Raw genomic sequence first — 18,472 nt, 5'->3', positions numbered from 1 at the left:
ATCTCCTCTGTCCCAGTGTTCAAGGGCTCCTGCCATGACACATTCTGGAACATTCTTGCTACTAATAAACAGTGAATTCATTAGCTGGCAAAAGTGCCATGTACATTTGGAGCATTATTGCAGAGTTGGGCCACTGTTCCATGTTTCCGGAGATCTATTCACTCAGGAAACATATACAGAGTCTCTATTGTGCGCCAGGCCCAGGCATGCAGAGAACTTGGACTAATGATGGAGACAGACAAGCAAATAACTGGCTGTGGTGCAGGACGGTACTGCTGAAGTCTGCCCAGGGAGTTAGGGGAGCAAGATATACATTGCTTTTATATATAGAGAGAGGGCTTCTATGTGTCTATGCCTGGTGGTCTGGGGAGGCTTCTTGAAGCAGGTTCCATCAGCTAGAATTTGAAGGCTAAATCAGAGCTTGCTGGATGTAGAGTAGCAGGGGAGGGTACAGCAAGTGAGGGTGGTGTGCCAGGCAGAAGTAACAGCATGTGCAAAGGCAAGGAGAGGAAAACCAGCCCAGGTCACAATGCATGGAGGTGAGGGGGGGCCCAAGACGGGGCAGAAGCAGCCTGGGGCTCTATCAGCAGAAACCTTGTGTTTGAAGCCAGGAAGTTTGAACAGGGTCCCGAGAGTTAAGGAGTATCTGAGGAACTGCTGCAGATCTGCCTTTTAGAAAGACCTGCAGACCTTTGGCAGCTGTGACAAGGCACTGAATGGGAGGAGACCTCAGGCTTTTAGCAATGGTTCTGGCCAATGGAGACCAAGTAGAGAAGGTGGAGATGAGAGAGAGTAAAAAGGAAGATGCCTCAGGACTTGCAAGACAGAGAAGATGTGATAGAGAGGCTGACAGGGATGGAGGAGTCGCTGAGGATAAGACCCTCTATACGCTAGTCCCATTCTAGGATCTGGGGCTCTGCAGCAAACAGAGGAAACCAATATCCCTGCCCTCATGGCACTGGCATCCAGTGGGAAGGGCCAGGCAGAAATAAACAAGCAAGTCAGCATGGAGTAGAACCAGTGTTGCGTCGTTAGGAGAAAAATAAAGATAGCAATGTTGGCAGAGGGGGTAGGAGGTTTGAAATTTTATACAGGGTGGCTCTGAAGACCTACTGGGCATGAGGAAGCCATCCCGGTGGCTCTCTAGGGGAAGAGAATTCCAGGAGGAGAGAACAGCAATACAAAGCCTCTGAGGCCTTGTGTGTTCCAGGCCCTTTAGAGGGGCCTGGGTGGCTGGAAGGACTTGGGAGGAGAGCTGCAGGAGTGGAACAGGGGATACCGCAGATTGTGAGGGATGTTATAGGCCATCGTGAAGACTTGGGCTTTTACTCTGAGTGAATGGGAGCCATTGGAAGGTGGTGAGCAGAGAAGGACATGATCTGACTGCACTCTGGGTTAGAGACGAGAACAGATTGGAAGGGACAAAGCAGAAGTTGAGAGCCCTGGTGTAACCAAGGCAGTGGAAGGAGGGAAGAGGTCAGATTCTGGATGTATTTTAAAGGTGGAGCTGCCAGGGATTGCTGATAGATTAGATTTGTCTGAGAGAGAGGGGAGTCCAATTTGACTTGAAGAGTTTAGCCAAAAAAATATTAGCCAGGTGCGGTGGCGGGTGCCTGTAGTCCTAGTTACAAGGGAGGTTGAGGCAAGAGAATGGCGTGAACCCGGGAGGCCCAGCTTGCAGTGAGCCGAGATCGCGCCATTGCACTCCAGCCTGGGCGACAGTGTGAGACTCCGTCTCAAAAAAAAAAAAAAAAAGAGTTTAGCCAACGGGAAGATTAGAATCACCACCTTCCAAAGACAGTAAGCTCAGAGGTAGAGCTGTTTTCTGGATGGAGATGGGGACATTTATGGGTTTAGCTCGAAAGAGGTGAAATTTGAAATGACAGTTTATGTTCAGTTAGCAGTGAATTATAGAGCTCTGGGTCTATTTGGACTTCAGATGGAGCTGTGGGACAAGGCATGTAGGAAGGTCCAGTAGGCAGCCCCCGTGTCATAATGGGGTTGTCTTTCCAACTCTTAATGTCATGGTTCCTACTGCAGCTACTCATTATAATCACCAAGGCAGCTTTTAAAAGGTATCCTGAAGCTGGGCACTGTGGCTCACTCCTGTAATACCAGCACTTTGGGAGGCTAAGGCAGGTGGATCACCTGAGGTTGGGAGTTCAGGACCAGCCTGGCCAACATGGTGAAACCCCATCTCTACTGAAAAATACAAAAATTAGCCAGGTGTGGTGGCGGGTGCCTGTAATCCCAGCTACTCAGGAGGCTGAGGCACGAGAATCGCTTGAACCCGGGAGATGGAGGTTGCAGTGCACCGAGATTGTGTTACTACACTCCAGCCTGGGTGATAGAGTGAGACTGTATCTCAAAAACAAAAACAAAATAAATAAATAAAAGGTATCCTGGATCTCATTTCAAACCTATTGAACAGGAATCTCACAGGTGGATCTCAAAGGTAAAATTTTCAAAACTTTTATCAAGTAATTGTGATGGACACCACTGGATAAGATTCTCCACATTATAGGGAGCCTTCTGTTGATTTTACTGCTATATTAAAATGAAAAGTCAAGAGAGTGAGAAGACAAGTCACAGACTGGAGAAACTATTTGCAAAAGACATCACATAAAGGACTTATTCAAAATACACAAATAACTCTTAAAACTCAACATTGCAAAATCAAAAACCCAATTTAAAAATGGGCAAAACATCTGAACAGACACCTCACCAAAGAAGATGTACAAATGGCAAATAAGCACATGTAAAGGTGCTCAACATTACATGTAATCAGGGAAATGCAAATTAAAACAACAAGATATCACTATATACCTATTAGAATAGCCAAAATCTATAACATTGACAACACCAAATGCTGGTGAAGATATGGAGCAAGGGGAACCATCACTTACCACTGGTGGGAATGCAAAGTGGTACAGCCACTTCGGAAGACAGTTTTGTAGTTTTGTACAAAACTAAACACAGTCTTACCAAATGATTCAGCAATCATGCTCCTTGATATTTACCCAGATGAGTTAAAAACTTTTATCCATACAAAAACATGCACATAGACGTTTATTGCAGCTTTATCCATAATTATGAAAACTTGGAAGTAACCCAAATGTTCTTCAGCAGGTGATCAGATAAATAAACTGATAAATCCAAACAATGGTATATTATTCAGTGCTAAAAAAAATGAGGTATCAAGCCGTGAAAAGATATGGAGGAACCTTAAATGCATATTACCAAGTGAAAGATGCCAATATGAAAAGGACAATACTGTATGATTTCAGGTATGTGACACTTTGGAAAAGGCAAAACTGTGGAGAGCGTAAAAAGATCAGGGGTTGCCAGGGGTTAACAGGGAGGAATAGGGGAATGAATAGTCAGAGAACTTTTAGGGCAGTCAACCTGTTCTATATGATAGCACAATGGTGGACATGTCACTATACACATATACATTCATCCAAACCCATAGAGTGCACAACACCAAGAATGAATCCTAATGTAAACTATGGACTTTGGTTGGTTAAAAAAAAAAAAAAACTAAACTAAGGAGATGGACATTTATGGAAGAGGAGGGAAGAAAGAACACAGTGATTTTTACTCACTTAAAGTGTTAATGACTTAACCAATGGCATTTGATTAAAACTGTGCCTTTTGTGCCAGGCATTCAGCAGGTGCTAGCAGTGAGTTAGTGAACAGAATGGGACACCCGCTGCCTCCATAGGGCTTACATTTTGAAAAGCCTCTTTGGAAAGTGTGGAGAGGGGAAGAGGAAGCCTGAGTGCCTGGGAATCCTGACCTACCTCTGCCTGGAGAGACTTCCTGTGGCGTAAGCCGGAGATGGCAGTGCACCCAAAGCTGAGAGCCAGGACAAAACCCCAAAGAAGCGCTCCTCGGACCCCTTGCCTTCTCAGACCTCAGTTAGTGCTCACATTTTCACCACTCAGCAGCCACTGCTTCTTCCTGTACTCTGTTAAAGGGCAGATGGGGAAGGGATGAGGTGTGTCAGGGACCCTCAAGCCTAGCAGAGCCACAGCCCTGGGAAGGGGCACTCTGGGATGGACACACCAGACCCTAGGCAGCAAGGGGGAAGGACGTGGTTTGAGGGAATCTCATGCTTTTCTGTATCTGCTACTCCCTGCCAGTATAAGGGCAGGGGGTTGCACAGGTGCCACCCCCCACCTCCCGTCACCATCAAGGTCTGAGCTCTGCCTATCCTGAGAAACACAGAGTCTGATCTTTAAAGTTGGTGCCTTAGAGTCAAGGGCAACTTCCTGAGGGCGGAAGGAGGAGAGCAGAACTTCTGTTCTGACTTGATGCCCACTCAGCATGAAGAAAAACTGAGGAAAAGAACAACGGTGACCACATGGAAGACAGAGCCTCTACTAAAAGAGAGTTAGACTCTTGCTAGTATCAAAAAACAAAAACAGAAAATAACAAGAGTTGGTGAGGATGTGGAGAAATTGTGCACTGTTGATGTGAAGATACAATAGTGCGGCCACTGTGGAAAACACCAAGGCAGTTTCTCACAAAATTAAGCATAGAAACTACCATTTGCTTCAGCAATTCTACTTCTGGGTATATGTCCAAAAGAACTGAAAGCAGGGTCTGAGAGTGATATTTGTCTACCCATGTTCACGGCAGCGTTATTCAAGTTGCCAAAAAGTGGAAGCAATCCAAATGTCCATTGATGGATAAATGGATAAACCAAATATGGTCTCTGCATACAATGGAATATTTTTCAGCCTTACAAGAGGGTTCTGACAACATGCATGCATCTTGAGGACTTTATGCTAAAGGAAATAACCTGGACACCAAAAGACAAATAGTTTGATTCCACTTAAGTCAAGTACCTAGTATAGTCAAATTCATAGAGATGGAAAGTAAAATGATGGCTGTCAGGGGTTGGGGGAGGGAGAATGGGGTGTTACTGTTTAAAAGTGCAGAGTTTCTGTTTGGGAAAACGTAAAAAGTTCTGGAGATGGATGGCGGTTGTGATTACACAATATGAATGTACTTAATGCCACTGAACTCTACACTTAAACATGGTTACAATGGTAGTTTATGTTATGTATATGTATAACATAATGTATATGTATATAATGTATATGTACATATATTTTACCACAACTTTAAAAACGGAGTTAGCTCCTTTTAGTAACCAAGAAAGGAGCCCCTCTCAGGTTTGCTCAAGTAGGGAGAGTGGGGGTTTGGGGGCTACTTTGGGGGAGATGGGCCTCTCAGAAATGTACCATCAGAAGTTATGGTGAAGCCAGCTCCCCCCTAGAAACCAGAACAGGGGGTGGTTGTGCTGTTGCCCCTCCTCTTCCCTCCACACCACCTGCAGGTCTCCTTCCCTGCTGTTCTCTGGCTCACTCATACTGCCCCCTTTCTTCCCTGGCTTGCCCAGGACCCTTCAAAACACCCCCACACCTCTTTAGACATTCTTTCATCTTCAGCCACCTGCTAACTGCCTCCCCTCTGTGGCTTCCAGTTCAAATTTTGAAGGAATCAGACTGACCACTCCATTTTGGGGGGATAGGCACATTACAAGGGCCTGGCGAACTTGTGGGCTGGCCGCCCCTGACCAGACAGCTTTTTGAGGTGGTGGCAGCCTCCTGGGGCAGCCTGGTCAGCAGGCCTCTGGCCACCAGCTCTCCTCGTGTGGGTGGCAGGGATGGTGGGTTCCTGTGATGGGACTCAGCAGAACATCAGTAACCTAACCTGACTCCTCAAGACTGACTGCTTTCATATTTGTCCCAAAGGCAGTGATTCTCTTCGTCTTAGTCCATTTTTTGTTGCTTATAACAGAATTCCAAAAGTGAATAACTTATTTTGAAAAAGGAATTTATTTCTTACAGTTCTGGAGGCTGAGGAGATTGAAGAGCTGTATCTGTCAAGTACCTTTTTGCTGGTGGAGACTCTGCTAGGCTCCAAGGCAGCTCAGGGCATCACATCACAGGAGAATGAGCCTCCAAGCTCAGGTTTCTCTTTCTTCTCTGATGAAGCTACCAATGCCACTCCCATGACAATCCATTAGCCCATTAACCCATTCATTCATTAATGGATTAGTCTAAGCCTGAGGACAGAGCCTTCATGACACAATAACCTCCTTTTTTTTTTTTTTTTTTTGAGACGGAGTCTCGCTGTGTCACCCAGGCTGGAGTGCAGTGGCGCGATCTTGGCTCACTGCAAGCTCCGCCTCCTGGGTTCACGCCATTCTCCTGCCTCAGCCTCCCAAGTAGCTGGGACTACAGGCTCCCACCACCACGCTCGGCTACTTTTTTGTATTTTTAGTAGAGATGGGGTTTCACCGATGACACAATCACCTCTTAAAGGCCTCACCTCCTAATACTGCCACATTGAGAATCAAATTTCAATGTGAGTTTTGGAGGAGACAAACATTCAAACCACAGCACCTTTCCTTCCCTATCCCCATACCCCTTCCATTATTTGTTATTCCATTGTTCATTTACTCCAGAGATAATCAATGATACATGGGGAAAAAGCCAACCTTTTTCATTTTTACATTTCTATGTCACCACATGGTAACACTCAAATGTTTATTAACAAACTAAAAGGAAAAATAAAAAATAGAAAAGCACTGGATTTGGAATGTGAAGACACAAGTTGAATCAGTCTGTGTGAGTTTTGAAAAACCACCTAATTGTTCAGAGCCTCCCCCTCAAATTCTGCACAGCAGAATGGGCCCAAATGTATCAGTGATCCAAGGCATGTTCCACCACACCCTGAAAGGAGGTGAAGGGGTGTCTTTACTGCCAAATGTCTCAATGTCTTTAATGTGCTAATGGGCCTTTTAAATGTCTTAGAGAGATACTAAAGCACAGAACACTTCTCAAGTTCACTTGTCCACGGAATCCTTTAAACAACCCAGAACATCCTTTGGCTGGGAAAGATGAAGAACCTGTTTGAGATGCCACAACTTCTAAGGGTTGCTTTAGCTTTAAAGAATCTCAAACCACCTATAAGTCTGTTTGATGCTTCTTGTTCATTTGCCCAGAATAAACTGCTCTGGAGTTTAGATTTGAGATGACCTTGGCTGCCTTTGGTTGCTTTCTGTCTGTATCACACTTGTGGCTGTCTAGGGTTTGTTTCCTTCTGTTTATCCACGACCAGCAGGTAGCCAAGTCCACTGAGTCAGGTTCTATGAAACTGCTTCTGCTTATCTCAGGGAATGATATGGTACCTCCTGTTACCAAGAAAGATAAGGCACAGTTGCCCCACCACTGACACATGCATGAGTGAGGACATCTGAGGGGACAGGTGCTACCCAGGAAGGCGCCTATGTTGTTTCACTGCCAGATCATCATTGCACTAATGTAATTAATAGGAGGTGCAATCTAACATGTAGGTTGGTCATGGCAAAGTGAAATATCTTTCATGACTTTGATTAATGGCCAGATATTATAACTGACTGGAGAACAGGGATCAAAGGGAACACTGTCAAATGCAGAAATACAGACGTGACCAGGGCTGCCAGGGGACGTGAGGTGTGCTCTCCTGTCCTGTTGCCCTAAAGCTGCAATAATGAAGTGCCACAGACTATATAACAGAAATGGATTCGCTTAGTTCTGGCCACTCAAAGTTTGAAATCAAGGTGTTGGCAGGGCTGTGGTCCCACCGAAGCCTCTAAGAGAGGATATTTTCTTACCTCTTTTGGTTCTGGTAGCCCCAGCTGTTCCCTGGCTTGTGGCAATGTCACTACAATTTCTGCCTCCATGTTGACATGGTTGCCTTCCTTCTGTGTCTGTTTACACATTTTCTTCTTATAAGGACAGTAGTCATATTGGATCGTGGCTCACCTTAATGACCTCATCTTAATTTGATTATGTCTGCAAAGACCCTATTTCCAAATAAGGTCACATTCATAGGTACGGAGCATTAGAACTTCAACCTATCCTTTGAGGAACATAATTCAGCCCATTACACTCCTTATGTCAAGGAAAAGCACATATGCGGGCCAGCTGCCTGCAATATGTTGTGTGTGGCCTTCTGAGCCCTGTCTGTGAAGAGTAATTATCTAATCTCTCCTTTTGGAACCTATTCGTTTTTTTCAGACAGGACACTCCAGAGTCCAAACACCTTTGGCACAAAAGACAGAATTTAAAGCCAGGGATGTCAAAGGTATCGGAGGCTTTATTTGCAGATGAGAGAGGATATATTCTGGAGTTACCATAACACATGGCTTAGGAGCTAGTTGGACTCTGGTTTGAATCTTGCCTCCATCACTCAGTAACTGTGTGATGCTGAGAAAAGCTCTTGACTATTCTGAACCCTGACTTTCTCACAGGTAACGGGAATGACACCAGCCCTATCCAAGTGGTTCTCATCTGAGGGAGATTTTGCCCCCTATGACATACATGGCAATATCTTCACACATTTTTGATTATCATAGCTGAAGAGGTGCTACTGGAATCTAGAAGGTAAAAGCCAGGGATGCTGCTAAACATCCCATAATGCACAGGCCAACCCCCTACAACCAAGAATGATCTGGCCCCAAATGTATCAATAGTGCCGAGATTGAGAAACGCTGCCCCATCCTCATGGGGTTGATAATGAGCTTTGGAAATGAGGCATGCAAGGAGCTCAGCACATGTCTGCCATCAAGTCAGTCCAATAAATGGCAGTTCTGCACGTCGAAAAGCAGGGAGTTTGTGACAATCCTATACAGACATTTGAGCTCACTAGAATCTTCGGAGTATGAAGAACAACAAAGGCTCTCATATGTAATGCAATCCCTGCTACTTTATGAATGCCTAATAAACATAAAGAATGTAAAAATATACTTGAGTAAAACAGACAATGAGGTATATAGGAGGGATATAAATATTAATGGTGTGTTTGTTATGTCACTCGCTTGCTACTTTTACTGAGATCACCTCATTTAATCCTTTAACCAACATGATAAAGTAAGAATTTTTATTCCCATTTTGCAGGTATAGAAACTGAGGTTCATGAGAGTTTAGTATCTTGCCCCCAGGGTATGTATCTGTAAGCGGTAAAACTGCTTTATTGACCCTAGGTCTCTTTGTCACCAATCTCATGACTCTCTGTTGCCCTATCCTGATTCATATGTAATCACTGGAAGTAATGAATTTATTAATCATGAATCCAATGGTGTGGATGCCAAGGGACATAGAAAGGGGGATTCTCAGGAGATTAGGAACCTAGTGAAGATTCCTCAGGGATTTCTAAGGGATCTCTAGCATTTTAAGGCCTCCCCTCTTTTCCTTCCATTTGAGCCTGGAACCTGCTTGATGTTCTCTCTGGTGATCCTGACAGCTTGAGCAGTCTTGCCCTCCAGGAGCAATGAAAAATCCAACAAGATTATCCCACTTACTTTTCCTTCTCTAGCTGCCCGTGACAGTTCCCTCATGATAATAGAGTGCCAGTACATAACACAGAGGAAAGCATCTAATTTAACCAGAGGTATGACAGCAATAGCACAAAACTGAGAATGGAGAACTGGAATATACTCTTGTAAAGTACTTGAATACACATGAAGTGGTAGTATCACTTGAAAAGTCAAAGATGCATGCTATAAACCTAAAATAACCTCTAAAATAATAATACAAAAAGTTACAGCTAGTAAGCCACAAAGGAGATAAAATGGAATCATAAAAACAATCAGTTCATCAAAGAAGATATACCAATGGCCAGTAAGTGCATGAAAAGATACTCAACATCACTAGTCATCAGGAAAATGCAACTCCAATCCCCCAATGAGATACCACTTCACACCCATAGGATGGCTATAGGCAAAAAGACAAAAACTAACAAATGTTGGTTACAATGTGGAGAAATAGGAAGGCTCATTCACTGCTGGTGGGAATGTAAAATGGGGCAACCACTTTGGAAGAATCTGGCAGTTCCTCAAACAGTTAAACACAGAGGTGTCACATGACCCAGCAATTCCACACTTAGGTATGTGCCCACGAAGGATGAAACATACATCTTCACAAAAAAGTATACATGAATGTTCATAGCAGCTTTATTCATAATAACCAAAATGTGGGAAAGACCCAAATGTCCATCAACTGATGAATGGACAAACAAATACTGTATATCCATATCGTGGAATTAATTTACAAAAAGGAAAAAAGCACTAATATATACTATAACATAGATAAACATAAAAAACATTATGCCAAGTAAAAGAAACTCATATAACTCGATTTACGTGAAATTTCCTGAATAGGCAAATTTATAGAGACAAAAAATAGATTAAAATTTTAGGGCCTTTTAGGGGTAGGGCAGGAGTAGGAAAGGGAGCATTTTGGGGTAATAGCTAAAGTGTATGGAGTTTCCTTTAAGGGTGATTAAAATGTTTTATGATTGATTATGATTCCACAATTTGTGTGTATACCAACAATCACCAAATTATACACTTTAAATGGGAAAAGTGTACAGTATATAAATTATATCTTTAAAAGGCTGTTTTCTGTCCAAAAGTGGACAGAAAAAGAAGAAAATGGAACAAATATAAAACAACAAGACAAAATGGAACCATAAAAATAATCAGTTCGTCCAAGAAGATACACCAATGGTCAATAAGCACATGAAAAGATTCTCAACATCACTAGTCATCCGGGAAGGATGAAATATATATCTACACAAAAACTTATATGTGAATGTCCATAGCAGCATTATTCATAACAGTCAAAATGAATGAATTTAAACCTAATAATATCAATAATCACATTAAATTTAAATGATTTCAATTCAAAGGCAGAGACTGAGCAGTGGGATTTCCTTTAAAAAGCAAGAACCAAGTATGTGCTGCCTACGAGAAACCCACTTGAACTAAAAAGACACAAATAGGTTAAAAGTAAAATGATAGAAAAGAATATACCATGCTAATACCATTTTTTACACAGCTGGGGTGAGTATATTAGTATAAGAAAATATAGATTTCAGAGCAGAGAATATTACCAAGGACAAAGAAGTCCACTGAATAATGATAAGATGGTCTATTCATCAAGAGGATATAACAATCTTAAATATTTATGGGCCTGATAACAGAGCTTTAAACTACATGAAACAAAATCTGATAGAACTCCAAGGAGAAATAGAAAAATCCCCAATTATATCAGATATTTTAATTTAACTGCTTGTTATACAATACCTGAGAAGGAAACTTTGGAGGTTGTCTAATCCAGTCCACTCTTTTTGCTAGATGAGGAAATGGAGCCCAGGAAAGTCAAGTGACTTGCCCAAGGTTGTGGAGTTGATTAGTGCCAGAGCCTGGATATTAGCCCAAGGTATGACCAGGTTCCCCCAGCAAGCAGACTCCAAAATTCAGCCTAAAGTTGTAGTGACAGACTTGCAATCAGAAGCAGGAGTCTCACTAGGTAGCTAGTCATGATTACCTGTGTTTTAAGAGACTATACCCATTAGCCCTTCTGCAAATATTTATTACAGGCTAGGCACTTTTGGAGGTGGTAGAGATATAGTAATGAAGCCAAAGTTTCTCTCCTCAAGGAACTTCTATTTTAGTGAGAATAACACAGGCAATAACCAAGTATATAAGTGATCAATGCAGTTAAGAAAAGTAAAGCAGAGTAGGAGACACAGTGGGCCAGACCTTTTAGAAATTGTGTCCCCCAATATTTCCCCAAGAAAGGCTAGTCCTGTGAAATGTTTCACAGAAATGGGCAAATAAGCTCTGTCTGTCCTCTTCTTGAAGATTCCCTTGCACATTAGTAAATTAAAGGTCCTGAGAAGTCCTGCAGTGATGAAACTCATTTCAATGTGTTTAATCCAGTGCCTTCCAACCATGGAACAGACTTTGAGGAATGTCCATAGCGCCTCCCGGGCTCCCTACAACTTCTTTCATACCTACTTTGTGGATTAAAGAGCCAATCCTCTAACTTTTTAGGTCTTTAGCATATTCCTCAAAAAGACCATAGCTTCCTTCAGAAGGAATTCACAATTGAGGCAATTACATCCACCAAAGAGGGAGCATGATGTTGGGGAGGAGCCCTTCCTTGGGCCCCTAGGGAGTGATTCTCAGCAAGGAATCACTTGGCCTTTCTATGTTCAGTTTTCTGGTGAATAAAATGAGGATACAGACTCATTTAAAATGAGCTCTCAGACTTTCTGCAGCTCTACAGTTCTGTAATTCTTTGCACTTAGATTTTAAGACGGCAGTTGACCTTGGTCATTAGAATATCTATGTTCCAGATACTAATCCTGCTGCCGTGGTGTGGAGAACAAGCTTTGTCTCATTCATGCTCAGACTTGAGATCAGTTTAAAGCATTGGTTCTCCAGTGTGGCTCTGCACTGGAGTCATCTAGAGCTTTAATAAGCACTCACACTTAGATCCCATCCCAAATTTTTGATGGAATTGGTCTGGGGAAGGGCCTTGGCATTGGAATTTTGACAAGTGCCCTGGGGTGTTCTTATGAGATGCTAAGGTTAAGAACCATTGCTTGTAAGACACAGTCTTCACATTGCAGTCTTTCTTATTCACCTTCATGGTGTATTGCCCTCTGAGCACCACCTGTACGTGAAAATGTGTGACTGTATATGGAACAACACTATCCTTTGCCATTAATAGAAGGTAGCTTAAAAAAAAAAAAAGGAAAACAATATAATTACATTCTAGCTAAATAACGGTGCCTGTCAAAATTCTGAGCCTGAGGTCAGCATTTTCTGTAGACAGATTAACACATATGAGAATGTGTTGTGGTCACAGTGGCCTCAAACTGAGAGCTTCCCTTCATGCTTTTAGAGTAACAGAGACACAAATAAGGATAAATTCATCACAGAGTGGTTCAGCTGTATTTAATGCTGTGTCTGGGGCCTCCTAAGATCATTTTTCTCACTACCATTAGATCACACTCTGGGGATGTTCTACAAGGTCTTCATGACTATTTCTTAGGGGAGCCATTCCTGGAAGTGGGGCTGGGGTCAGGGACCAGCCTTACCAGGTCTTCAGTCTTCCAATATTTAGAAGAAATAAGGCAAAAAAAAAAAAAAAAAAAAAAAAAAAAAAAAAAAAAAAAACAAACAAACAATGGCAACATTGAAAAGAAATAGATGGGGAAACCAGAAAAGGCATTGTGAGATTGAGTAGGGCAGGTGTCAACAGCAAAGTCCAGGCTGTAGCTGCTTTCAGGTGAGTGTGAAGGGGGAGGCAGAGCAATTGACGTTTACCTGCTGTTCCTCCACTCCCAAGCTCCAACAACAGTGCTCAATTCTTCTGGCCCATGGTGGGGCTGAAGGAGCCTCCTCACCCCACCACCAGAAGTGTAGGTCCAAGGACATTCCCCTGACTTGTCATAAGGTAGAAATAGTTGCCTCATTTCTTCTCCTGCTTCTGTATTATTTTGTGCTTGGAGAAGGCTCCTAATTAGGCATCCAGAAACCAAGGTAATGGACTTTACTGAGAAGACCATTTCATAAACCCTCAAATCCAGTAAACAAAAAAGAATAAACTGTTCTGTGAAAAAGTGAAAGTCTGAAACTAACTGGAAATGTTGCTTTTTAGAGGAAATGAATAAGTGAATAGGAGCTTAATTTCCTAAGTGTGATGGTGATAATCACATCATCTTTAAAGATTAATGAATACTATTTTCTGTAATAATAATAATTTTGGAGGTGGAGGGACAACACAGTGACTCTGATGGTAAATGTTCTCCATTTTGTTACTGTAAATGAAGCTACCTCGTTTTATTGGGGCTTTGCCACAATGATCTCTGGCCAAACACACCATAAGAAATAAAGTGCCAATTGGAAAGGCATTTAAGGTGTTGGGGAAATGACAAAGGTCTTCAGTTGTCAGTCATGAGATGAAACCCTATATTAGTCAGTAGACTAGGAGCTCTAAAGGAGGTTCCTGGGTCTCCTGGGAAGCTGTGAATGCAGGTGCCTGTTTCTAACTGGTATCAAGCTCTATTTCAGGAGCTGATGCTAAGCCATTTTATAAAACCAAAACAGATTTAGGTTTGCATGTAACAATAATTAGAAACTGTTTTTCCTCAATATCTGTGTATCTGACCAGAAGAAATAGGTTTCTCCATTTCTATTAGCAGAAATGCTTGTACAACCCCTCAGCAAATATGTTGAAACACCTGCAAATAGGCAAATGGAACCTAAATGGGGACATTTTGTTCAAAACTCTTTTTAGTTATTTCATTATCATGGAAATTTATTGATTAATTCTGTTTTAAAACTTCATTTTGAAAAAAAAAAATCCTGAAAAATATATACAATGGACAATCTTGGTAGGCCTGTATCTATTTAAGAAATTGTATCAATAATTAATAGCTTTCCAAAACGGAAAGCATCAGGTCCAGGCAGATTCACTGGTGAATGCTACCAAACATCTAAGGAAAAATTTATACCAATCCTCTAGAATTTCTTCCAGAATATGGAAGCCGAGTTAATACTTCCTTTACTTATTGAATGAGGCCAGCATTACCTTAAAACAAAACCAGTTGGCTAACATGGTGAAACTCTGTCTCTACTAAAAATACAAAAAATTAGCCAGGTGTGGTGGTGGGTGCCTGTAGTCCCAGGTATTCGGGAGGCTGAGGCAGGAGAATGGCGTGAACCTGGGAGGCGGAGCTTGCAGTGAGCCGAGATCGCACCACTGCACTCCAGCCTGGGTGACAGAGTGAGACTCCATCTCAAAAAAAAAAAAAAAAGACAGTCAAAGATATTACAAAAAAGGAAACTACAAATGAGTATCTCTCAAGTATATAGAAGCAAAAATCCTCAACTAAATATTAACAAATTGAATCCAACAATGTACGGAAAGAATTACTTAACATGACCAAACAGGCTTTACCCTAGGTATGCGAGGCTGATTCAACATTAAAAAAAATCAATGGATGTAGTCTATTATATCAACAAGCTAAAAAAAAAAGAAAAGAAAAGAAAAATCACACGATCATACCAATAGATACAAAAAAGGCACTGGACAAAATCCAACATCCATTCATGATAAAAATGGTCAGCAAACTAGGAATAGAGGAAGACTTCTTCAACTTGATATCAAACATCTACAGAAACTCCACAGATAATATTATATTTAATTTTGAGAAACTAGAAGCTTTCCTGCTAGGATTAGGAACAAAGCAAAGATGTCCTCTCTCACCCTTCCTTTTAAACATTGTATTGGATGTCTTAGCGAATACAAAAAAATAATAATAATAATAAAAAATAAAAGGAAATAAAGGGTATACAGATTTGGAGGGAAGATATAAAAACTTTGTTCCCAGATGACACAACTCCTATATAGAAAATCTAAAACAATTGACAAGAAAATGTCCTTGAACTTCTAAGCAATTAAAGCAAAGTTATAAGACACGAGGTTAATATACAAAGCTCAATCCCTTTCCTACATGCCAGCAATGAACAAGTGAAATGTGAAATTTAAAACACAATACCAGTTACATTAGCATTCCTCAAAATGAAATACTTAGGTATAAATCTAACAATATACATACAAGATCTACATGAGGAAAAAAGAAAACTCTGATAAAAGAAATAAAAAAGGAACTAAATAAATGGAGAGACATTCCATGTTCATGAATAGAAAGACTCAGTATTGTCCAGTTCTTCTAAACTTTATCTATAGATTCAACACAATCCCAATTAAAATTCCAGCAAGTTATTTCGTAGATATCAATGAACTGCTTTTAATGTTTACACGGAAAGGCAAAAGACAGAGTAGCCAACTTAATATTGAAGAAAAAGAAAAGTTGGAGGACTATACTGTCTGACTTCATGACCTACTATAAAGCTACAGTAATCAAGGGAGTGTGGTATTGTCATAAGAATAGACAAATAGGTCAGTAGAACTGAATAGAGAGCCCAGAAATAGATCCACATAAATATAGTCAACTGATCCTTGACAAAAGATCAAGGACAATACAATGGAGAAAAGACTGTCTTTTAGCAAATCATGCTGGAACAACTGAACATCCAAAAAAAAAAAAAAAAAAAAAAAAAGAACCTCCACACAAAACTGACACCTTTCATAAAAAACTCAAAATAGATCATAGCTCATAGGCCAAAATATAAAACATAAAACTATAAAACTCTTAAAAGATAGCACAGGAGAAAATCTAGTTTGGGTTTGGCAAAGACTTTTCAGATATGACTCAAAAGGCACAATCCATGAAAGAAAGCATTGATAAGCTGGACTTTATTCAAACTAAAAACTGTTGGTTAGCAAATGACACTGATCAGAGAATGAGAGATAAGACATAGGAAGAAACAATGTACAAAAGAGATACCTCATGAAGGACTGTTATTCCAAATATACCAACAACTCTTATTTTTTTTTATTTTTATTTTTTTTGAGACGGAGTCTCGCTCTGTCTCCCAGGCTGGAGTGCAGTGGCCGGATCTCAGCTCACTGCAAGCTCCGCCTCCCGGGTTCCCGCCATTCTCCTGCCTCAGCCTCCCGAGTAGCTGGGACTACAGGCGCCCGCCACCTCGCCCGGCTAGTTTTTTGTATTTTTTTAGTAGAGACGGGGTTTCACCGTGTTCGCCAGGATGGTCTCGATCTCCCGACCTCGTGATCCGCCCGTCTCGGCCTCCCAAAGTGCTGGGATTACAGGCTTGAGCCACCGCGCCCGGCCACAACTCTTAAAACTTAACAAAAAGAAAATGCACAACGGATTGAAAATGGGCAAACTACCTTAACAGACACCTCAACAGAAAAAGATATACAAAAGGCAACTAAGCGTATGAAAAGATGTCCCACATCACATGTCATCTGGGAATTGCAAATTAAAACAACAATAACATAGCACTTTACACTTATTAGAATGGCCAAAATTGCAAACACTGACAACACCAAATGTGGAGTAACAGAAATTCTCATTAATTGCTGGTGGAAATGCAAAATGGTGTAGCCACTTTGGAAGACAGTTGGCAGTTTCTCACAAAACTCTTACAAAACATGCTCTTACCATAAGATCCAGCAATCACTCTCCATTGTATTTACCTACGGTAACACTCTTATATGTCTATGGAGTGTGAAAACTTTCTCTCAAGAAATTCTTCACCCTCCTGTACTCCAGCCTGGGTGAAATCCTGTGTTTAAAAAATGAAAGAAGGAAATTCCTCATCCTCAACACAAGCAAGAGAGGCCCCTAGAATCCAAAGATGAATGTAGAGCATGAGGAGGAAATGAATGTAGAGCATGAGGAGGAAAACAAGTGCCCAGCCACTCTCTGGCTATAAGGACCCTGAGCAGACTAAATTGATGGTGTCCATAGGTCATACTTGAAAAGGGATTCAGGATCCTTGCAGCACCGGAAGTATAATGAAGTACTGGCCACCTATCTGCTCCCAGGCTACAAGACATCTAAGCTGGAGACTATAGCACAGTCCCAAAACCTCCCTCCCCACCTTCAGCTGATGCCACCACTAGCTGCACTCCTTCCCCATCCACAAAGTGCATCATGGCATCTCAGGCAACTCAAAGCAGCAGAAGTATAGTGAGCCTACCATTCCCATTTTAAATTTCTGTGTTGTGAATAGTCAAAGCAGCAACAAAGAAATCAGAGGCCTGAGGAGGATCAGGAGGCAGGGCGGAAGCCACCAACACAGCTAGCCTGCCTGCCAGTCCCCTCCCTAGCCTGTACACCCGCTGCACAGCCCCCCCAGCAAGGCCCTGTGGCCTTCCCCTCCACCCATACCCCAGCAGCAGTGGTGGAGCCCCAAATGGAACCAACGTCCTCCAGGGTGTCTCTTACAGAGGAAACTAACTGCACACTGGGCAGCTTGGACAGGTGCAGGATCAGTAGAATTTGCCCTGGGGTATGACCCAGCCTTTCCCTATGGAAACAGTCAGGGCTAGCAGGGGACCATGGGGAGGTTCTTCATCTTTCTCTGCAGGCACCTGTGTTTCAGGTCAGCCAGAAAGAACCAGCATGAAAGACATGCTGCATGGAAGAAGCTGAAAGACTTCTTCCCCAGGGACTCTTCTTCCCTCCTGTGCTCCTCTCTGTCTTGTCTTCTGTGTTTACTGGGAAGAGGAGATGGTTCTATAGAAATAAACAAACACAATCAACAGATACAAAAATATATATGCCAATTCATTATATTTAAATGCAATAGTTAAAAACAAAAAACAAAACCCTGTTCTATGACTACAGCTGTCACAAGACAATTGTCTGAAAGCAGAGTGCAGACAGCAGAACTTCAGGAGGTGGGCAGTAGGGCAAGGCTGAACACTGTACCTACAGGAAAGCGTGTGGGAAGGTCAAGCTGGGTCCCGGCACTTTCCATGCAACAGGGAGGTCCTGAGCTCCAGGGAGCCCAAGGAGATGGGGCAGGAGATTGGCCGTGCTGGAGGCAAACAGCTGCAGGTGGATGGGAACAGAAAACATGCACTGCTGTGCATGGTCTGCCTGGCTGAGAGGACCTCATGCAGTGGAGGATGCAGGTGTGCAAGCTGCCAGGCTCCGCTCAGTGGGATCAAATCAG

Source organism: Macaca mulatta, chromosome 3 (genome assembly GCF_049350105.2).
Source record: "Macaca mulatta isolate MMU2019108-1 chromosome 3, T2T-MMU8v2.0, whole genome shotgun sequence".
In the NCBI taxonomy this organism is placed as follows: Eukaryota; Metazoa; Chordata; class Mammalia; order Primates; family Cercopithecidae; genus Macaca; species Macaca mulatta.
This window is presented reverse-complemented; position numbering follows the sequence as displayed.